This window comes from Petaurus breviceps, unplaced genomic scaffold, assembly GCF_028583685.1.
Source record: "Petaurus breviceps papuanus isolate PSGF00001 unplaced genomic scaffold, PetGlider_PUasm1.0 138, whole genome shotgun sequence".
NCBI lineage: Eukaryota > Metazoa > Chordata > Mammalia > Diprotodontia > Petauridae > Petaurus > Petaurus breviceps.
Genome location: NW_027185694.1, coordinates 25,656,282 through 25,681,145, shown reverse-complemented (window position 1 = coordinate 25,681,145; position 24,864 = coordinate 25,656,282). Strand labels below are relative to the sequence as shown.

General features: G+C 38.3%; 2 pseudogenes; both read right to left on the bottom strand.

Annotated features, from left to right (window-relative positions):
* Positions 1 to 3,313: 3,313 nt before the first annotated feature.
* Positions 3,314 to 9,531, bottom strand: LOC138144274 (ubiquitin-associated domain-containing protein 2 pseudogene; annotated as a pseudogene).
* An 8,484-nt stretch (positions 9,532 to 18,015) lies between these two features.
* Positions 18,016 to 24,027, bottom strand: LOC138143752 (transmembrane emp24 domain-containing protein 2 pseudogene; annotated as a pseudogene).
* Positions 24,028 to 24,864: the final 837 nt, after the last annotated feature.

Below are 24,864 nucleotides of genomic sequence, written 5' to 3'. Positions count from 1 at the left end.
GGGAGGGAAATATAGTCAGTCTTTTACAATGTATCTACTATGTCAATGTTTTGCATTAGCTACACATTACAACCTATACTTAACTGCTTATCTTCCCAGTAAGGGTGGGTGACAAGGGAGGAAGGGAATGAATCTGTAATTCAACGTTTTAAAATCAAATGTTTAATATATACATATATATATATTATTAATATTATTTTACATGTAATTGGGAAATAAGGTATACAGGCACTGGGGCATAGAGATCCACCATGCCCTACTGGAGAAGTCGAAGGGGGTATGGGAGAAGATATGGGAGAGAGCAGATTGGAGGAGTGGATATCCTGTGCGACTGCTATTTTGGGGCGGTGGGTAGGGGAAAAACGGGGAGAAAATTTGTAACTCAAAATCTGGTGGAAATGAATGATGTAAATCAGAAGTTAAAAAAGCATTTGAAAAAAAACAGAAGATGATTCTTATTTGGTGTTAGTAATTAATAGAATAATAGCTTGGTCACATAAACTGTTGCATCAATTTTCAATTATTCTTCTATCATTTCTAAATATTTAAGGATCTTATTTTATACACAATTATATGTAACTAGTGACAGGCAATGACCAGTCCAAGAACTCATCTATTTAGTAATTTATATATAAAAAGGACTTCAATTCTAGGCTGAATAGCTCTTAGTAGCTCAGGTGTGCTCCAGAATTAGCCTATGAGATAAATATTTAATATTGTGTTCATATTGATCACCTGCTGTGATTATAGAAATTTGGCATGAATGGAAAATAGGGAAAGAGCTATACTAAGGGGGGAAATGTCCCCTTAATTTGATGTTAATTCCATGCTAAAGTCAGATAAGCAGCCAATTGTACTAAGAAAATGTCATAGGCTTAGAGTCAGCAGTTGGGACACTTTCAATTCAAGATGAAACGTTATACTGGGGAAATTGAGTGAGGAGAATTCTATGTCAGCCCATGCCAAGAGTCATTCTCCAGCCTTCCCCATGAGAATACCAATTGCAGTTCATAGATGTCAACTCCCATAGGGTTATTGGCTTCATGGATCATTGGCTCAATAGCATTTCTTGATGATCATACCTGGAATTAAACTAAGAATATGATCAAGTACAGTCCTGTAAGGTCTAACCTTAAACAGCAGCCTCCAACAGCCATAGGGTTGGACCTATTTGGTTATTGAGGATCACATAATACTGGGAACAAGTGTTGACTATAGTCTCAGATTGAAAACAGTAGAAGATTCATCATACAGTTTTTAAATTACAGCTTAACTTGTCCCAGATAGAGTGATTTGCTGTGGGAGGAAGATTCCCCACTACTGTGAATATGTGAATTCTAAGGCACAGGAAAGACCAGTTCTTTCCTCATAATATAAGCCTTCAAATCCTACTGATTTCTTCCAGGATAAAATACAAACTCCTTAACCCATCTTTTGAAGCACTCCACAATTTGCCCCCAATCCACCCTTCCAGTCTTATTTCATATTAATTCTTGTCACATGCCCTACATTCCAGTAAACTGGATGACTAGTTCTCTCCCAAGTTCAACATCCCATTTCTCATCTCCTCCCCAATGCCTAGAATTTGGGTCTTTCTCAGCTTTATTTCTCTGTATTCTATGAAATCTTTCCTGATCTTCTCAACTGTTAGTGTGTTATCTTTCTTCAAATTATTTTGTCTACTGTTCTATATAGACATTATAATTGTCCATCTCCTCCTCTTATCACCTTCCCCCATCCAGTGGAATGTAAGCTCCTGAAGGGCAGGATTTTGGTTTTATTGTTCCTTAATGCCAGTATCTAGCAGAATGGTATTATAAGGTCCCTTAAAAGTGAATCATTCCAGTATCTGTTTTGTGGTTCCTCTGACCTTTATGAACACACACACACACACACACACACACTTTAAACTTTATTATGAGCATCACATGCCTAAACTTGCATCAATTTGATACATTTCTGCTCACTTTGCAAATGACAAATGGAATTGCATTTTTCCCCTAATTTTCACTTGCCCTTCCTCACTCCTCCCATTTTTCATTCCTTTTCAATACTGATTTCTGTTTTCTCTGCTTGTGATGACTAATTCTGAAATGTTACCCATATCCTCTCCATTTCCTTGGGTTGACCCTTTGGGATGTCAAGCATCCTAGGCCTGTGGTTCCCAAGAAGAGCCACTTCTAGAGAGGTTAATTATGGTGGCACAGACAGGGACAATCAATCTAGGCTTTCAGCAAGTGAACACTTAGACCAAGAATCAGACAAAAACATGGGCTAGAGTTCCACTTACTGAAAATAACAGATAGCCTATTCACAAATTCATCACATGTCAACTACAAAGTATTCTATTTAGGCCAACATGATGGTCCATCAGGTCAGTCTGATCCTGTTGAACCTGGTTGGATGCCATCAAGCTAGTTTATTTTTTAGATCCATTTTTATTCTTTTGCTATCTGAATCACTTTCCCATTATGGATCGACTTTGGATTTTCAAGGAGGAGTTAACACTAGATTGCTTTTTTATTGTTTCAGAGACTCTTCTAGGTTCTTTTAATTAGTAGCTTTTCTGGAAGACATGGGGAGAAAGGTCTAGAAAATTTTCCCTGGGTTGGTAATAATGAGAAGTGTATGACTCAGTGCTTCCACTTTCCTCTACTTAGTCCCTAGTTAATACAATTTATATTAGATATGTAAATCATGCTTCTGGTATCCAGGTGGTATTGGATGTGGCCTGAATAGCCCTTTAGGTTTAAAAATAAATTTGAGGGGAAAATAGTACAATTTAAAAAAAATTTTACATAGAATAATCTGATATGTCATTGCAATAACATTATTCCCTTTCCTCTTTAAAATCATTACTGCAATCAAAAGATTATGTGGGATAATGTACTATCATAAAAAGAGTATGACTTAAAACAGTCTCCATTTCCCCTCTGTAGTGGCATTGAGCTGCTACATAAGTTTGTACTCCCTCAGTATTTTGTACATATACTGCCACAAATTATTTACTGTTGATTCCTAAACTAAGAAAAAGACCCATTTTTTTTTCAAAATGAAGATAGAAAAGAAGATGCTAGCTAATTCAATGGCAAAATTATTTTCAGATGGTATAATAATAATAATCTTGGGGTTTGAGGGCATGGGAGCAGCAGGGCATACCTACCCTCCACCCAACATTATAACTTAGTTCTTGTAGACATGGCTTTGTTGCCTTGGATTCATTTGGTAAAGACTTTTCAACATCATCCAGGAGGCAGATGCTGTCTGTGCCTCAGATGGCAAGCAGCCACGTCAACTGAACTCCTCAGGCTCATCAATGCTGCAGTAGGAAGTTGTTAGCTACATTAAGGTCATTATTGGAAGCTCTAAGGGTCTGAAGAACATCTACCCCAGAAAATCCCATCTCCATGAGCCAGCAACCTGCTCCTCCGAAACCTCAAGAGGACATGCTGCTAATTCTCGTTCACACTGTTGAACATCTCTAGTATTTGCATTGCCTCTCTGATTCACTTGAGGAAAAAATCGATTCCAACTAATCCTCCCAGCCTGCTGCTGTCATTGCCACCTCGTGTGTGCAAACTGAGATAACATAAGCTGACAATCAAGCAATTCCATTCTCTGCTGTTTCTGAATGTCTACTGTTGCTGCCATTCCATCTCTGCCTTCATTTGTTGGTTCCAAAGAAGAGAAGATGGGTCCAAGGGTCCAAGAAAACAACTTTGTCATCTAGCACAGTATACAAAGAATCTGATGAACTTTTAATACACTATTGATATAAAGCAATCATACCACTTGTGGCTATAAACCAAGTGTAGGTACCAGAGGTTAAGCTCTAGCCCCAATACAGAAATCAATGTCTCATTTGTGATGGAAAACTGGCCCAGTATCTGTATCACTTGAACTCTTGGAATGGAGTATTAAAATGGTACAGAGAGAGCAAATGCAGGCCCAAGAAAAACAGAAGGCAAGTTACTGGCTGTGATACTAAATCAGTGCTGCCTAGCTTTCGCAAGGATCAAATCAAACAAAGCTGACAAAATCCAAGAACCCAACAAAAAGGATGCAATTTCCTGTTGCCGTATCTTCTTTCAAATATCCTAAAGTTATATATAAGCAGGCTTCTAAAAAAATGTATCTTTCAAATCGTGGCAAATTATTCTTCCACATATCAATATCTAGACCTGCAAGTCATTCTTTACAGCTTGTAGATCATATGCAAAGAAATTCTGATAATGCTGAAAGAGCAGAGCCAATAAAATTGAAAAGGCACTGGGTACTAGGAAAATACTCTCTGGCAAAGCTACCTTATAAGCCCACAGGGCCCTGCTCCTGAACCCTGGCTAGGTTTAGAGTTAGGGTAGAGAGCAGGGTGTGGGGGGGGGAGAGAAAAGGAATAGAAGAGGGGCTCCTGCCACATAAGGGAATGGAGGGGGAGTGGAGCCCTCTGACTTTTTTGTGATACATTTATCCTATTTTAATTTTATTATATTTAATCTATATATTGGTCATAATCTCCCTGTGAGTTCCATAAGGATAGAATCAATATTATATTCTTTGTATCCACTTACTCTGCTCCCCAACCCTAGCATAGGGCTTTACAAATATGAATATTTAATAAATGTTTGATAAATGCTATGCATAGATGGGATCCTCCCAATGGAGAAATCAAGATAGTATTTATCTTCTTCATTCAGTAACAATATTTGAATCTCCTTTTCTCTAGACTCTGTGCTAGGTTCTAGGGATAAAAAAAAATGACATGCTTCCTGCACTCAAGGAACTTACAAACTACTAGTATGGATATGATGCTTACACAAATAAATATAACCCAACATAGATTGTAATGGGTCAAAGGAGAGAAGCAGACAAAGTATGCTAAAATTTTTGAAGAGGAGAAAAATCACTTTCTGCTGGAGGCAGGAGTCCAGGAGAAGGCTATATGGGAAAAGTAATGCCTGAACCATCCTTTAAAGGAAGAGAAGGATTCTGAAAGACAGACATGAGTTCCAGACATAGGAGATAGCCCCTGTAGATCTGTGGATGCAGGAGAGCACAAAATAGAAAAATCCAGGGGTGGGGGGAAGGCAGAGGAAAGATGGCAGAATGAAAGCAGGAACTCATCAGAATTCCTCCATGAATTCCATCATTAACCTCTAAAAAATGAATCTGAATGGATTTTAGAGTGACAGAATCATTGGGAGACAGAATATGGCAGATTCCCAGTCCAGGAAAGTGCATGCATAGGACTGGGCAGGGGAAGCACAGAGCACGCAGGCCGCACCAGTGCAGACCTGAGATCAATCACAACGGAGCCATAAAAAAGAACCATGGAAAGACAGACTAAAAACAAATTGGTGGAGTGGCTAGGTGGCGCAGTGAATAGCACCAGCCCTGAACGGCCTCAGACACTTAACACTTACTAGCCATGTGACCTTGGACAAGTCACTTAACCCCAATTGCCCTCCAAGAGCAAAAAAATAAAAATGAATCTTAAAAAAAAACAATTGGAAACTAAATAATTCAATCCTAAAGAATGAGTCAAACAAGAAATCATAGAAACAATCAGTAATTTCATTCAAGAGAATGACAATAATGAGACAACACACCAAAATATGTGGGATGCAGCAAAAGCAGTTCTTAGGGAAAGTTTTATATCTCTGAATGTATACATGACTAAAATATAGAAAATGGAGATCAATAAATTGGGCATGCAGCTGAAAAAAACTAGAAAAAAACAAATTGAAAATCCCAAATTAAATACTAAATTAGAAATACTGAAAACCAAAGGAGAGATTAATAAAATTGAAATTAAGAAAACTATTGAACTAATAAATAAAACTAAGAGCTGGTTTTATAAAAAAGCAATAAAATTGATAGATCTTTAGTCAATATGATAAAAAATAAAGAAGAAAACCAAATTACCAGTATCAAAAATGAAAGGGGTGAATCTACCTCCAATGAAGAGGAAATTAAAACAATAATTACGAATTATTTTGCCCAATTGTATGCACTTAAATATGACAATCTTAGTGAAATGGATGAATATTTACAAAAATATAAGTTGCCTAGATTAACTGAAGAAGAAGTAAATTACTTAAATAACCCCATCCCAGAAAAAGAAATTGAACAAGCCATCAAGGAACATACTAGGAAAAAATTTCCAAGGCCAGATGGATTTACTAGTGAATTCTATCAAACATTTAAAGAACAATTGATGACAATACTTTACAAACTATTTGGGAAAATTGGAGAAGAAGGAGTACTACCAAGTTCTTTTTATGACACAAATATGGTAATGATACCTAAATCAGAAAGAGACAAAATAGAGAAAGAAAATTATAGGCCAATTTCACTCATGAATATAGATGCAAAAAATTTAAATAAAATTTAAGCAAAGAGACTACAGTAACTTATGAGAATAATACACTTTGATCAGGTAGGATTTATTCCAGAAATGCAAGAATGGTTCAATATTAAGAAAACTGTCAGTATAATTGATCATATCAACAACAAAACTAGCAGAAACCATATGATTATCTCAATTGATGCAGAAAAGGTTTTTGACAAAATACAACACCCATTCCTGTTAAAAAACACTAGAAAGTACAGGAATAAATGGAGTCATCCTTAAAATAATAAGTAGTATCTATCTAAAACCTTCAGCAAGCATTATATGCAATGGGGATAAACTAGAAGCATTTCCAGCAAAATCAGGGGTGAAACAAGGATTTCCATTATCGCCCCTCTTATTAACTTTAGTACTAGAAATGTTAGCAAAAGCAATAAGAGAAGAAAAAGAAATTTATGGAATCAAATTAGGCAAAGACTAAACTATCACTCTTTGCAGATGGTATGATGATATGCTTAGAGAATCCTAGAGAATCAAGTAAAAAACTAGTTGAGACAATAAATAAATTTGGCAAAGTTGCAGGATATAAAATAAATCCACACAAATCCTCAGCATTCCTATATATTTCTAACAAAATCCAGCAGCAAGAAATATAAAGAGAAATTCCTTTTAAAGTTACTGCAGACATTATAAAATATTTGGGAATCTACCTACCCAAACAAAACTAGGACCTATATGAACACAATTACAAAATACTTTTCACACAAATAAAGTCAAATCTAACTAATTGGGAAAACTTCAGCTGCTCATGGCTAGGTTGAGCTAATATAATAAAAATGACAATTTTATCTAAATTAAATTACATATTTAGTGCCATACCAATCAATCAACCAAAAATTATTTTATAGAGCTAGAAATAATAGTAACAAAATTCATTTGGAAGAAGAAAAGTTCCAGAGCACCAAGGGAATTAAATGCTAGGGAAGGTGGCCTAGCCATACCAGATTTTAATCTGTATTATAAAGCAGTAGTCATCAAAACTACTTGGTACTGACTTAGCAATAGAGTAGTGGGTCAGTGGAATAGATTAGGTACACAAGACTCAGCAGTCAATGACTATAGTAATCTACTGTATGATAAACCCAATAACATCCTCACTAGAAGGGCAGGAAAATTGGGATCTAGAGCAGGGTTGAGGAGAATGTGTTCTGTTATAGACCTGTGGAGTTTGAAATGTCAATGAGAACTCCAAAGTCTAGATGAAGTGGACCATTTGTGAAAGAGGCCAGGAGCTATAAAGAGAAAATAAAGTTTAATATACTATGGATAACAACAGAACAAACAAAGCAAGTCTTACAGTATCTCAGGTAATTGGGTAAAGCTTCTCCAAGGAAATGGCTAAAAGGACATCTATTAGTAGTGGCCCCAGAATGAATTACTGCAATATGGAGAATCAAATCAGGCAATGATTTTTGTTTTTGAATAAAAGATTTAACATACCAAAGGAAGAAGGAAGAATACAATTTGTTAATTGGATTGCAGGGGAACAACAGATAATGGACCATCTGGATGGGACTACATATGGCTCCTCTGACTTCCTATAATTATGGCCTGGCTTTAGTGCAGAATTCTGGTCTCAGAAGGAACCACAAAGTATTTAGGAGCCTGAAAAGTGTTAACTGCTATTTTTGTAGGCATCTTATGGTTAAAGTAGTGTGGTACATCAGAAATAACCTGGTATCGAAGAGTCCTGGGTTTAAGATTCAACTTTAACATAAACTGTGTGATCTTGGTCATATATCACTTTTCTGAGCCTTCTTTGTAAAATGAGAATAATAGTATTAACACTACTTCCCAGGGTTGTCATGGAAAAGGAAATACTTTGCAAATCTCAGAAGTACCACAGAAATGTAGACTATAATTAAAATGATTTCCTTGCTGGAGGAGGACTCTGAATTCTTTGAAAGCATAGACTGAATCTTGTTCAATTCAATATATTTCAGTACAGTTAACCAAATATGTATTAAATCACCTATTTTATCGCAAGTAGTGTGGCTAGGCACTGGAAAAGGAAGGTCAAAATTGAAACAGAATATGCCAATACATATTGAGAATTCAGAAGATACAACATATAGGCAAATAAGTAAACACAGAGAGGCACCATGATATAGTGGAATGCCCTAGAGACAGAGGACCTGGGTTCAGATCCAGCCTCTGCTGCTATCAGTGTAATGTTGGCAAAGTCACAACCCCTCTAGGCCTCAGTTTCTTCCTCTGTAAAATAATGGAATTGAACTCAGAGGTCCCTTCACCTTCTAAATTTGTGATCTTAATACAAAGTAATTTTAAAAGGTAGAATGTGCTAATAATTAAGGAAGTCAGAAAGAGTCTTCTACAGGAGATGGCACTAAGTTGAAGATGCTAGGAATTCTATACGTGAGAAGATATGAGGTAGTGCATTCCAGACATGGGGAACCTCTCGTGCAAAAACATAAGTGGAAATATCCCATAACAGAGTGGAGTGTGTAAAGAAGTGTATAAACTGGGGCGGAGCCAAGATGGCAGAGTAAAAGCAGGGACTTGCTTGAGCTATCCCCCAAATCCCTCCAAATACCTGTAAGAAATGACTGCAACAACTTCTAGAGCTTCAGAACCCACAAAATGATGGAGTGAAACAAGTCTCCAACCCAGGACAGATTGGAAAGTCAACAGGAAGGGTCTATCACAATGGGCTGGGAGTGGAGCATAGTTCAGCATGGGCCATGCAGGCATAGAAAGGGCTGGAACAGGCCTCAGGGGACTGATTCACCAGTATCTATGGCAGTTTCCAGACTTTTCAGGTCCAAACAACAAAAACAACATAGAAGATCAGTGGGAAAACTCTGTCAGATCTGGGTGCAAAGGAGAGCTATCCAGCTCCATCCCCACGGTAGTGGAGGTGTTAGGGGGAGCAGAGGTGATGGGAGTGACAGCAGCAGCAACAAAAAGGGCTGCTTCCAGACCTCGCAGTCCATGGGATCCAGCACCTGATCAGAGGGTGACTGCAGGGATCTCTTTGCTGCAGCTAAGGCAGAATTCTCTTGCTTTGCCCTGCTTGGATCTTGGTCATGGTCCTGGATAGTGGTCCTGGGGTGGGGAGAAGCACTGGTGTAGTATAGCTTTGGAGAGGGAATCCTCCTCATAGTTCCAGGACAGAAAATAGTGCTTGTGGTCACTCACAGACTAGAGCACAGGCCAGGAAAGGAGTAAACACCTCTACTTTGATCATTCTACCTTGGAAGAACTGAAAATTTATAAGACCCTAGAAATATCTCTGAAAACAGCTGCACAAATACCTCTGAAGTTTGGGACAGTACACTACTGTTCCTCCCTTGGAAGCAGAGTCCTTCCTTGAAAAAGAGTTAGAAAGTTAAGTATTTGACTGAGAAAAAAAGCAGACAGCATCAAAAAACTCAGACTACAGAATCTTACCTTGGTCATAAAGAAGATCAAAACATAAAACCAGAAAAATCAACAAAGTCAAAGCTCCTACATCTAAAGCCTCCAAGAACAAATATGAATTGGTCACAGGCTATTGAAAGTGCTTGAAAAAGATTTTGAAAATCAAGTAAGAGACCTGACCCAAAACAGGTGGCAGTGTCTGGAGTGTTTCTGGGTCTAGGGGGTACATGGTTGATGCATTACCATCCCTGTCTATTCTCCTCAATCTCTGGCTGAAAATTGAGCAACCCACACAATGGGCTTTCAATAAGCCTTCTGATTACTTGAGGCTAAACATGGTGACCAAGAGGAACTTTTGTATCACCATCCACAGCCAAATCCTTATCCCCAGAAATGAAGAAAGAAGAGCGGGTTCAGGCCTGAACATCTCCTACCATAGTTGGTGTGAGAATGGGAAAGCTCAGACTTCCTCACTCCCTCACAATTACCATTCCTGGGCCAAAGTCTCAGCTGTACAAGGTCTGGCTCAGAAGAAAAGGAGAGCTTTGTACTATCTGAGCACCAGGTTTTTACACCTGATGGACTTTCTTTTTTTTATTTTTTTATTCTTCTTCTTTTTTTTAGTTTACATCATTAATTTCCACAAGATTTTGAGTTACAAATTTTCTCCCCAATTTTCCCTACCCACCACCCCAAAACAGCATTCTCACTGAATATCCCCTCCCCCCAATCTGCTGTCTCCCATATATTCTGCCTTTCCCCCTTTGACTTTCCAGTAGGGCACAGTGGATCTCTATGCCCCAATGCTTATATATCTCGTTTTCCAGTTACATGTAGAATATTAGTAATAATATGTATATATATTTTTAAAAATTTGATTTTAAACTTTGGATTCCAGATTCTTTCCCTTCCTCCATTATCACCCACCTTCACTGGGAAGATAAGCAATTCAATATAGGTTGTACATGAGTAGCTACGCAAAACATTTCCATAGCGGATATATTGTGGAAGACTGACTATATTTCCCTCCCTCCTATCCCACCTCCCACTTTTTCTATTCTCTACTTTCATCCTTTGCCTTTTCAAAAGTGGATGGTTCCAAATTCCCTCCCTCCCAGCTTGCCCTCCCTTACATTATACCCCCTCTTTTCCCCTTCCCCTCTAGTCTCCTGTAGGGTAAGGTACCCTATTTAGTGTGTATGTCATTCCCTCCCTAAGCCAAATTCAATGAGAATAAGGGTGACTCATTCCCTTTTGCCTTCCTATTCTACCCTCCATTGTAACCATTTTCCCTTGCCTCTTCTATATGAGATAATTTACCCCATTCTGTCTCTCCCCAACTCCTCTCATTATATTCCTCTCTCACCTCTTAATTTCACCTTTTAAGTATCATCCCTTCCTATTCAATTGGTCCTGTGCCCCCTGTCTATGTATACCTGTAGACATATATACACACACTCACATATGTATTCATATTCCCATATACCCGCCTATATAGACATATGTGTATATATATATATATATATATATATATACACATACACACATATATACATTTCTATTCCCTTCACCTGATGGACTTTCAACCCAGCTCTCCTTCAGCTTGAGAAAGTCAGGCTGTGATAGGCTTAAGTCTGTCTCTTGATAAAGTTACATGATCCAATGAAGAGAGTCATGATGAACTAGGAAGGGAACATAGTCTTCTGAATAAAGTCTACTGGACAAAAAAAGAAAGAAAATAAAGTAAGAGAAGTGGAGGAAAAATTGGGAAGAGAAATGAGAGTGATGCAAGAAAATCATGAAAAAATAAGGCAACATCTTGCTAAAGAAGGCCCAAAAAATACTGAAGAAAATGACACCTTAAAAGATAGACTAACTCAAATGGCAAAAGAGGTACAAAAAGCCAATGAGGAGAAAAATGCCTTTAAAATCAGAATTGGTCAAATGGAAAGAGAGATCCAAAAGTTCACCAAAGAAAATAATTCCTTAAATTTAGAATGGAGCAAATGGAAGCTAATGACTTTATGAGAAATCAAGAAATTATAAAAACAGATCCAAAAGAAGAAAAAATAGGAGACAGTGTGAAATATTTCATTGGAAAAACCACTGACCTAGAAAATAAATCCAAGAGAGATCATTTAAAACTTATTTGACTACTTGAAAGTCATGATCAAAAAAAAAAAGATCCTGGACATGTTCTTTCAAGAAATTATCAAGGAAAACTGTCCTGATATGACCAGGGAAAAAATAGAAATTGAAAGAATCTATTAATAGCCTCTGGAAAGAGATCCCTACAGGAAAACTCCTAGGAATATTGTAGCCAGATTTCAGAGTTCCCAGGTCAAGGAGAAAATATTATAAGCAACCAGAAAGAAACAATTTGAGTACTGTAGAAACACAATCAGGATAACACAAGATCTAGCAGCTTCTACATTAAGAGATCAAAGGGCTTGGAATATGATATTCCAGAGGTCAAAGGAACTAGGATTAAAACCAATAATCACATACCCAGCAAAACTGAGTATAAAACTTCAGGTGGAAAAAATAGACATTCAATGAAATAGAGGAATTTCAAGCATTCTTGATGAAAAGACCAGAGCAGAATAGAAAATTTGGCTTTCAAATACAAGAATCAAGAGAAGAATGAAAAGGTAAACAGAAAAGAGAAATCATAAGGGACTTAAAATTGAACTGTTTACATTCCTACATGGGAAGATGATATTTATAACTCATGGAACCTTTCTTGGTATTAGGGTAATTGAAAGGAATACACACACACACACACATGCAGAGGCAGCATAGGATGAGTTGAATATGAAGGGATGATATCTAAAAATTAAAATTAAGGGGTGACATAGGGATATATTGGGAGAAGGAGAAAGGGAGAGATAAAATGGAGTAAATTATCTCCACATAAAAGAAGAAAGAAAAAAGGTTTCATAATGGAAGAGAAGAAGTGGGAGGTGAGAGGGAATTAGTGAACCTTACTCTCATCGGATTTGGCTTAAGGAGGGAATAACATGCACACTCAATTGGGTATGTTACCCTACAGGAAAGTAAGGGGAAAGGGGATAAAAGGGAGGGGGAGATAGAAGGGAGGGCAGATTGGGGGAGGGGATAGCCAGAAGTAAACACTTTTGAAAAGAGACAGGGTCAAAGAAGAAAATAGAATAAGTGGGGGGTAGGATAGGATGGAAAGAAATATAGTTAGTCTTTCACAACATGACTATTATGGAAGTGGTTTGCATAACTACATATGTATAACCTATATTGAATTGTTTGCCTTCTCAATGAGGGTGGGTTGGGAAGTTAAAAGGGAGAGAATTTGGAACTCATAGCTTTAGAAAAACAAATGTTTAAAACTGTTTTTACATGCAACTGGGAAATACACAGGCAATGGGGTATAAAAAAATCTATCTTGCCCTACAAGAAAGTGAGGGGGAGGGGAAGTGGGTGATAAAGGAAAGGGCAGACTGGGGGAGGGGGTAATCAGAATGCAAGCCATCTTGGGGTGGGGGGAGGGGAGAGATAAGGAGAAAATTTGGATCTCAAAATCTTTTGGAAATGAATGTTAAAGACTAAAATTAATTAATAAAAATAAATAATTTTTTTTTTCAAAAAAGAAGGGTATAAACCACTTGTAAAGCCTTCAAGATTCCAGGTTTTGGTCCATAACAAGATTTGGAAGAGCACTATAGTGGAAGTACCCAGAAAAGGTCTGTGTTAAACAATAAAAGCTGGGGAAATATAGAGAGAAAAGATGACTATGAGCCCCTCTTTGATGGGCTGACCAAAAAGGGACAGTTTGCCGCATGGTTAGTCTATAAACAATGAAAAGGCAAAATGAAATCCTGTGCAGTTGATGAAAACATGAAACCTGCTTCCAATATCTTAATCCTCAGAACTAAAGTTAATCAGATACTCCCTAATGGTAATCATAGTGATCCCTAGTGGTATGGGTCAGTTACTACAACTGTTTTGGGATATAGTTGAAGATGAATATAGCCAGTAATTAAATAAATGATAAACTTTCAGAAGGCAGTAAACATATATAACACATTGGTTGTGTTTCCATCACTAGCTCCCATTTGGCACAAGACTAGATCATCAACAGAAACTAGATGATAGAAACAATCATATATATGTACATATGCATTTTTTTACATCAAGTAGGCACTGGGCCAAATGTGGAGATAAAAAACTAAATAAGCAGAAGAGTCCTTGTCTTCAAGAAGTTTACATTCTATTGGATAATAAAACATTAAGGAGTAGGAGGTGAAAAAACTGGAAGTGGAGTAGAGACCTGGGTCCCAAATTAAAAACCCATCCATCAGAGTTGGAGCCCAAGGTTCTTGTGGGAAAGAGATGAGGATTATGCCTAAGAGCAGGCAGAGTGATGAAGAGGCAATCCAAAGAAAACTAGATAATGACAATTTTATTTTAAAAACAAAATAAACATAAGGAATGGACATGCTCAAGGAGGAATAAATCTCTCTTCTGAAACAAAAACTCAGAGAATCACAAAATAACAGAGTGTGAAAGGACCTTAGAAGCCATCTAGTCCAACCTAAACCTGAACAAGAATGCTTCTTCCAGACTCCACACCTGGTGTGGAGTTTTTGGCCTTTGCTTGAATACTTCTAAAGAGGGGCAACTCACCACTTCTGGAGACAAGTCATTCTGTTTTTAGATAGCTCTGAGTCTTAGGAAGTTTTTCTAAGAGCAGTGATATGGTGCAATATATGGATTGCTAGATTTAGAGTCAGGAAGACCTCAATACAAATTTGGCGTCAGATGCTTACCAGCTGTATGACCCTGGGAAAGTCACAGTCTCTGCCTCTGTTTACTCACCTGTAAAATAAGGATAATAATACTTACTTCCCTGGGCTGTGGGGATCAAGTGAGATAATATTTGTAAAGTTCTTTGCAAACCTTAAAGTGCTATATAAATACCAGCTACTACTATCATCATCATTTTCATCAAGATTGCTTTTGCCCCTTTGTAAGTTGCTATTTTGTTGTCTAGACTTAAGAAAGTATTAATAATGCAGATTAAACATAAAGGTGTATCAGGCTTACTTTTTCCCCCAGAAAGCCAATTAGACATTCACTAGCATACCCTTGATTCCATCTGATAAGTTTTTATGCATATAGAAAATCTAGGTTTATTCTGAAATGTACCTTGGACTATGGGAGAAGAGCTTTCAAGTGTTTGAAGACTAGGTAGGAGGTCAATGATAAAAACTCTACACGGCATGTTATCCAAGGAAGGATGGGAAATTATCAAGAATGTAATTCTGAAAACACAAAGAGTGATAATTCCAATAATGAAGAAAAGAAGGAATTATCTAAAGAGATTAAGATGGAAGTGTATGTAACAACAACCACTTTAGATTTTTAAAAGACATGCATAAAAAATGGAAGCAAAGATGGGTAATGGAGAAAGAATATGAAAGAGAAACAGAATCCTGTGAAGTCTGTGATGCTAAATTGTTGATAATATCTAGGAAAGCTAAGGAAAACAAAAAAAAAAAACACAAGGTTTTAAAAATTCCATTAGGGGAAAGATGCATTTTTATTCATGGTAGATAAGATAACCAATGAGAAAGAAAAAGTGGAGGTCCTCAATTATTATTTTATTTCTACATTTTCCACCAAAAAGAATGATTTTGGGACTATAGAGGATAATATTTTAAAAAATTACTAACAGGGAGTTGATACCTGACATAATTTGAGAGATAGTAAGAGATTGTATAGCTACACTTGGTGAGTTCAAGTCTCCAGACCTCAGATGAAAAATGGTATAAGCTAAAGAGAGAAGTTGAGCATAGAAATATAGAGAGTGGCCAGACAGAAATGGAACTGATTCCAAAGAAAGAGGTCTGCATGTCTATATCACCAAGGCAATATGCACAGCACCAACAGCAACTATGAAAATGCCAGTGTAGTTCTAAAATCCCAAAATATAATAGACTCCCTATATAGAAAACGGAAGCAAAATATTTATTCAGACACCATAAAATCAAATCCCAGCAGAAGAAAGCCAAATTCATTATGATGGATTTACTATGGCAACAAAGAAATCTATACAGAATAAACATGCAGTGGGCACCACCATCCCCAAGCCTTACCCCTGCAGGGCCTTCCCACAAACAAACACTCATAGTCCTAGCTGTCTACTTGCCTGTATCCTCTCTCTCTCCCTCTGCTCTAATCGCTATGACTCATTACTAGCTCCACCCCTTCTTGCTCCATTCCTTAAGTCAACTTCTCCCACCACAGGCCCCATGTGCTTACATTTGGCCTACTAAGGGGCAGGTAAGTTTTTCAAATTCCCTTAGGTCTATTAAGGGGCAGGGAAGATCTTCAAATTACAATTACCATTGCAATATCCGTATCTAATACCACCTCCACATAATCTGAAAAGAAAAAAATTGCACCAGAAGACACAGATCAATGAAGAATGGAAGACATTCCCAGAATAATAGAAGAAAAGCTATTGCTATGTAACCAGGGTCTGAAGCATGCACAGAATACATCAGTTTTTTGGGCTGATGTGACTTCTACCTGGAGAAGATGGGAAGCCTGCTTCTGAAAGAGAGATGATATATAACAAAGAGCCTTGGAAAGACTGTAGAGCTTTTGCAACTGAAATGGGAGGCTCCTCCATTGGCTGTGGAGGTACTCAAAAGGCCCATAGTAGTCTTCCACAAGAGCTTTCTTGTCTCAGACGTTTTGACTGTTCAGCTCCTCATAGAGTGACTCCTTCACCTGTGTCATCCAATGAAAGATCTGACATCCCAAGAAATAGGCCTCAGTAATTGACCTTTCATCTGCATTCATTCTTTTTTTGAAAGAGCTGTTTATTTCCTGGACATAGGTTATATAAGATATGCAGCCAATTTTTAATTTACATTATTGAGTTTAAATTTGAAGTGTTTTTATATGCAATAAAAGTGCCATTCAACAGTTACACTAAGGTAAAACAACTTTCACCTTATTAAGTATTTTGCCCAAAGTCAAGTTTTTTTTTTCTCACCATGAAACCCCATAACAAGTTTTAACTAATAGTACAAAACTCATTACTTATAGTTTTCTCCCTTGCAAAGATAAAAAAGTACAAATACCTAATATATATCAGTCACAACATAATTCTTGATCATCTCCACATCATAAACAGATGTTTTGATTTTTTAACATCATCAGAGACCAATAAAAAGTCATTTTCCATACAAAACAAAATTTACGTGTGCCTAAAATGAAAGAAAACAAAGAAAAACCTGGTGCTGAGAATAATGCTTAGTCCTCTTTAGCTAGATGAGCTCCAAATGCCACCAAATGCCAATCTTCTGATAAAAAAATGGTGGCTGTATAACATTGCAATAGCATCCAAGAGCAAACTTTAACATCAGTAGTCCAGATTTTCCCAATTTAGATTATCGTACACTTTTTTAGTACCAACACAGGGGTGAAGGAGAGAACTAGATATGCCAGCTAAAATAGAATAATCAATTGTCACCTTCTGAAACAGCATCTAGCCTTGTCTTGACTTGTCACCATTACAAATGATAGGCAGAAACCAATCCTCCTTGATTAACCACTTGTGCTATACTTTCATGCAAATAGCTGAGTCCTAGGGTCTAAGCCAAAGAAGATTCCCATTTTCCTTAAGGGAGAATATAGCTTGTGGGCTTGCCAAACAAAACTAATCTAAATGAAATACAATTACTCAGTTGTGCTAGAGTGGTCAAATGATGCTATCTGGACAGTTTTTAAAGATTTAATCCATCATTTCTTAAAACTTCACAAAATTGAATTTTTTCTGCAGGTTTAGAGAGCCAAAGACATGCACAATCATTTTTTTTTTGGTAAAAGACTATATTTGCCTTAGTGCTGCTTTATGAACAAACTGTATTTCATTCAGAAAACCAAAGGAAAATAGGACAAACAAATGTGACTACATCATACTTCATTTATAGTGTTGGAGCTCTGAAATACCCTGTGTGGTGGAGGCTGTCAATTAAGTGTCAAAATTATAAGAACAGTCTCGCTAAGAAGGTGTGTTTTCAAAACTTATTCATGAGGAAGAAAGAGAAGCAATGAGTGTATAGTTCAAAAAATAAAAGTTTAGAAACTACACGATCATTGTGAACAAGATGTTTGCTAAATAGTGAATTGGGAGTTTGGGACCTCAGGAAAAGCCTTCTCAGACAACCATCCTGATTTCAAAAAAATCTTTTCAGATAGTAGATCTGTCCCAATGTCATGGAAACTAATACAAGAACTTCAAAGAAGGACCAGAGGGCCACTCTGCTGTTTGTGTTGCCATTAAGTGCTCTGGGTATTCTCTCCTGGGTTTCTTTATATTCTTGTTCATGCTATACCACCATCATCACCATGGCAAGCTCACAAATCATCTCTTCTAGCTTGTTCTGATGAGCTTCTATTTCTGTGTCTTGGTCTTTGGAACTTCTTCAATATCAGTATTGAACATGACCATCATGGGAATCATGGTGGGCCTTCTCTTGCTAAAACAAAACTTCCATCCATGTGAGCTGCAAAAGTAGAATTTCCGGGAGACTCTCTGTGTCCTCTATAAATTCCCTTATAATTAGGTCCTGTTATCTTTACATCAATGTCCAGGAAGCCACCCTCAGCCACCTCAAAGATGAGGCCCATCTTGGTACCTGCTTAAAGATGTAAATGATCAGTAAGTAGCCTCAGTGGTCAGCACACTGGCCAGAAGCATAAGCACCTCCAGGAGGGTGTTATCCTGACAAGAATGGCTATGGGGACTAGAGGAGAATAGGGAGGAGGGCTGCCTCTTCTGGTTACTCTGCATTCATTCTCTGTATCTTATGTGAAGGGAGTGGAGTCTCCAATCCTGGGAGTTTAAGAGGTCTGAAGGGGACCTCAATATCCTGACATTATCAGCATTCAGGTCTGCAACTACTATGGCACTTATGTCCTACAGAAAAAAAGTGCTACATCTGGTTGCGGTCCCTTCTGGAGCCATTGTGTATTTGAACATGAAATTGGTGGGACCAGTGTTAAGGAGAAATTGAGCTAAATTTTGAGCCTCCTGCTCTCAGAGACTGGGATGCTATAAGGGAGAACATGCCCCATGATATTAGGGGAAAATGTTTGTGTATTTGTTCTTGCTATATATTCCAAGTAAATATTGTGCTTTGTAAAAGCTAGTTGATGTTAAGTGATTAAATGGAACACAACTACGGGGAGGTGATCACTAATAGTAAGGGAGGGGAAGAGGAATAGAGCTGGGGGGGGTACTCAGGCCAGTAGTAGAGTAGAGAGATCCCCACCCTCTCAATATATTCTAGAACCTTGAGGGTCCTATATAGTGACTTGGCTCTGGGAGAATGAATCAGAGCATACACACTCCAGCTAAATGGAAACACATGGGGAAAAAATCAGCGTGGTATGGAGGAGTCACTTTTACTGGTACTATGTCATATAGATAGTATAGGTCCTGAAGGAAAATAGGATCTATAAGGGGAAAGGGTTGTTGAGTGACTCTTTTATCTGTGAAATCTAGTAAAAGACCATCCTGCTCCTGTAGCATCTCCATGATCTTTCCCCTTGTGGGGGTCATATCCAGGGTGGAACTCCTAGTCTGGGAGAGGGAAGATGAGTTGTTTCAACTGTTTATGAAGCTCAAGTCAGTTACTTGCATTTTACTTTGGGTTAAATAAAACCTGTCCTATATTTGATTTTTTTTCAGCTTGAGTGTTTGCATAGGAATAGAGTTCCCCTGAATCAGGAGTTCTTAACTTTTCTTGTATCATGGATTCCTTTGGCAATCTGGGGACTACCAAAGCCCCTCTTCAAAATAATGCATTCAGTCACATAAAATAAGATATATAGGATTACAAAGGAAATAGATTATATTGAAATACAGTTATCAAAATATTAAAAACAATAAGTTTATGGCCTCCAAGCTTTAAAACAAAAATGAGTCAAATTCTCATGTTCCCAAGGGAAAACCTAGGTCAAGGGAGCATGAGGCAGAGATTATTGAGAGATAGACCTAAGATAAAATCTAGCCCATGGGAGAACTTGACACTTGGATTCCTGAAAATAGGAGATTCTTGTGGTCACAGTCCTTAGAGCTAAAGGGACCTTAGCCCAGTGTTTTCATTTTACTGAGTGAAGTGATTTGCTAAAGGTCATAGCGTGAATTGCAGGTACATGAGACAATTATCAACAAGGCACTACAGCTGTTCTTTCTAGATCAGTTCCTATTTTATTGGTGAATGAGTTAAAAGAAAATAATAGCTAGTTCATGATTTGCAGCCTCAGTAAGGAAAGGAGTATAGGGAGCCAGAGCCCCCACCCTCCCCTAAAGACTCACACCCATCCAGGATGTCAGAAAGATCAATAAGCATCAGTGAAATGGAGGGGGGGGAGAACTTGATAGAAATGGGAACTGGTTTCCTCCCATCACAACTAGCAACAGCATCCCTTTCTCTCCTGTCTGGGGACATGAAACTATTCATGCTCCCTTCTAAGTACACCTGCCTCCCAGGTCTTCTCAGGTGCTTATCATAAACATGACTGTTAGCAAGGCTCAACTGGGGCCTCTGTGTTCCACCCATAGAACATCTACAGGAAGAATCAGTAGGAGAGGTACAAGCTGAAAGAAGGAGGGACAGCCACATTTAGAGGTTAATGAGCAAACTATGAGACTCCGGCATCTGGAAAAACAACAGTGACTCTTCTGACTAGCCAGCTGGAAGACTGCTTAACCATGGCAACTTGGAGAGGCTGAACAGAGCAGCTAATTCACATTGCATGTTAAAGGAGAGAAATGCCATAATTCAGAGAGGATTGCTCCAGGAGTCAGGAGACCTGGGTTCTCTGACCTCAGGAAGTTCAACTGTTTCATCAGTAAAATTAGGGATTGATTCAAGATACACTCTAAAGACATCTTCTGAGGTCCCTTCCTGCTCTGACCTTCCATAGGATCATAGATTTCATCAACAAGCCATTTAGTGATTAGTCAACAAGCATTTAGCAAGTGCTTATGATATACCAGGCACTGTATTAACACCAAGGGATACAGAAAAAAAAAGTCAGAAACTATCCCTGACTATAACAATTCACACCCTAAAAGAGGAAAGGATTTCAGAGGCCATATAATCCAACCCCTTCATTTTACATTTGGGGAAACTGAGGCCACATAGGATTCATTGACTTGCCCAAGGTCAAATAAGTAGTAAATCACAAGGCAGGAATTGGAACACCTTGATTCTTAATCCACTATTCATTGCACCGCTCTGTGCTCGGATATCTCTCCAAACTCTGATAGTCTATGTTCTGATGTCTCTTTTAGTTGTAGTGATCTATGACTGAAAAGGCAAAAAAGTCCAGAAATCAGTGTAGTACTAAGACTCCTAGATAACAAGCATAAATAATAATAATAATGAATAATATTTATATAGTACCTATGTCAAGTGTTATGCTAAATACTTTACAAATATTTTCTTATTTGATCCTCAGAAAAATCCTAGCAGGTAAGTGTTATTATTATCCCAATTTTTCAGTTAAAGAAACTGATTAAATGACTTGCCCAGAGCCACACAGCTAGTAAGAATCTGAGTCTGGATTTGAACTCATGTCTTCCTGACTACGAGCCTAGCACTCAATGTACTGCATGAATTGAGCTGCCATAGAGGAGACCCCCTTGGAGTAGGAGATGGGAACAAGCCAATGTGTGAATTTATAGTGTTCAGTTTAGATGATTGGCCTTTGGGAGTTCATTAGCTCAGTTCAAGTCCCAAGGAGGGAGCTCTTCTCTAAATAAACACTCATCACTGAAGGAGAAGAGAAGATGGGGTGAGAGGGATAGACTCCACTTGGAATTGACAGGGAAAAATAGAGTCTGCGTTAGATGTGGGAACCCATCTGGAAAATCCAAGAAGAGTGTTTCTCAAAGCTGAATGCATTAACCAACTTGAAATGATGAAGGCAGATGAAATGAAGACAGAATGATCAGATAGACATGGGCTTGGCATCATTGCCAAATACAAGTAGCAGAGAATATGCAAATAGTAATTAAATTCCTCCCAGCTCTAGAGGGTTCACAGAGCATCAGGATGTTTTGCTGCTGCTTGGGGAAGAGAGATAGCTTAAAAGTCCTGTGTTCACTGTTAACATGATTGAAAAACCTGAGTGAAATAATAATAGTAAACCCCACTGCTTGAGTTTCTCACTTCCCAGGTTTGGCCAAAGGAAACTGTGCAGTATTTGCACAAATTCCAACATCCTCCCATAAACAAAAACTCATCTTTTGAACACTAATATTTTTCCAGTGATTCTGTATGAGTGTGAATCATGGAATAACAAATTTTCCAAGTAATGAAAATAGTGGGTTATATAAAGAGAGATTAAGAGGTTCATCGTGGGAGTAAATAGGCGGCAATATATTTGCAACCCTGAATTTCATGAAAAAATCAGAGCAAAAGACTTCATCAAAGGGAGGAATAAAGAGAAATGGAGGCTACTTGGAAAGCCAGGAATGACTTAGGAGTCTACTCACTGCATTGGTAAACACATAAAGTGAAAAGCATCCATCAGCTGTTCTCCAAACAGACTATTCCATCCCTACCCTAGATGTCATTGCATACTTTTGTGTTCCCTGTGACAGGGATCAGAGATGTAACTAGGTTGGAGTCACTGGGACTTTGATTCTAGGTACTGATATGTTAGAGGTACCACCTCACTGTTCTCTGCTGACTCGTTCTACAAAGGCAAGACCTGGCTATCTCACCCAACCTTGGGCAAACACTTTCCTACCCCCATAGCCCATTGCTGTGATGCCCTTCTCCTAGGTTCAGTGCTCCCCACCTCAACTCTGTGGTAAAACTTCATGGTGGACAGATTTCCCCCTCTCCTAACATGACTGTCACCATAGTCAAACTGTCCTCTGAGATGTCAACTCCCCTTATTTCCCTTTGAATGCTCCATTATGCTATTACCCAAATCATCCCATCCCACGCCACTCCACTCCACTCCCTAAAAAAATCTGTTTTTCCCTGAGTAAAGAAGTGCTTAGTTATAGCCCTGCCTGGAATGCACTCACTCCTCCTTCCCTTCTCTTACCTTAGGCCCTCCCTCACTATTAACTGTCTGATCCCTCACTCAAAGTGCTGTGTAATAGGAGAATAGGACAGCAGAGAAGAAACAAAGGACTCGTGGGGGCCGTCTTCCTGCATAGCATGCAAGCATGGTGGCTTGGAACCATGTTTGGGCAGTTAGGTGGTGCCATAGTGCACAGAGTGCCTGGCCTGAAGACAGGGAGGCTCAGAGTCCTGAGTTCAAATCTGGCCTCAGACACCTAGCGGGGCAAGTCACGTCACCCAGTTAATAGAGCACCAGTTCTGGGGACAGAGGACTTGAGTTCAAATCAAGTCACTTAACCCTGATTGCCTCCACAAAGAAAGATTTATGAATTATTTTTCCCGCCAGATACTCTAAGACAGGTAATGCAAGTCTTATTATCCTCATCTTAGAAAAGAGGATATTCAGGCTAATATTTTTTAACTTCCTTGCCCAGGGTCACAAAGTTAGCAAGTGCCAGAGCCAGGATTTAAACCCAGGTTTCCTGACTCCCAAGTCTAGCTCTCTTCCTTACAGACCATGATGCCTTTCAAACAATAACATTTTAGAGATTACAGATCTCTTTATACTTTTTATTTTGGAGAGACCACTTTTTCTATCCCCAGAGCTTAGTTTGTGGCAGAGAGAGAGAGAGAGTGAGAGAAATCAGATTATATGGATGGAGGGAAGGATAGAATATATATTAAATGAGTACACTGTTAAGTGCTGGGAATACAAATGCAAACAAACAAGACAGTTCCTACCCTAAAGTAATGTTGAAGAAAAAAATTAATGCTAATAATGTTTGTTGTTCAGTCATTTTTTCAGTTGTGCCCAATTCTTCATGACCCCATCTGGGGTTTTCTTGGCAAAGATACTGGAGTAGTTTGCCATTTCCTTCTCCAGCTCATTTTACAGATGGGGAAACTGAGGCAAACAGGGTTAGATGACTTGGCCAGGATCACACAGCTAGTAAGTGTCTGAGGCCAGATTTGAACTCAGAAAAAGGAGTCTTCCTGACACTAGGTCTAGCATTCTACTGGACCACCTAGCTAACCACTAATAATGTATACTCTGTGATTTAGTTCAAGTCTACCAGAAACAATTTTATCAAATATACATTCAAGTCACTTCCAGTGTAGAAAGGTAGATATATCCAAACCAGCATAGTCTTCCATGCCTTCCAACATGACTCAGTGAATCCTAGAGGACATCCTGTCCTTTTAGTCAGATGCTCTGTAATGATCAAATGCTCTGAGATGGTCAGGAAGCAAGCACTCCTTAATGACCTGAATTATCTCCTGACTAAGTAACAAAGTGCTTTGGGGGGATCTCATGTGATCTTATAAATGTATAGCCCTTTCCTGGAGGAGCTAATATTTTCCTAAGATTAGGCATCCCTATAGGCCTTTACCTCTCCTAAACACAGAACACATTCATTGATACAACACAAGTCACCCTTTATCCAAGTAAGAATTCCTGTGAAGAGAGCCAATGGATTTTTAAGTTCCGCGACATGGTTAGGAGATATTTAAAATACTATTCATAAACCTTAGGCTCAGTCAATCTGCTGCCCAACACTAAGAAGAAATTAAGAAAAATGTTCTTATCACCAGGCTCATGAACTAGGTACACTCCCTTTTGCTATCAGTGTCCCTGGTCCTTTCCCCTTGGGAATTACTAGTGAACTAGGATAGCTGAAATTGACCTTGACCTAGAGTGTTAGATGATATAAATTGATAATGAAAGTGTTTATAATGTCAAAATATGCACAAAGTAAATGCAAATACAGACATGAACAGACATCCATAAATACCTCTAACTATGTGTCAGAGAGACTTGGCCTTTCTTTTAACCAGTTAGCATCTGTCAATCTAATCAGGAGTCTATATGAAAGGTCAACTCTACTCCAAGAGACTTTTTAGAAATTTTAAAAGGTCTCTTACCTCTATTTG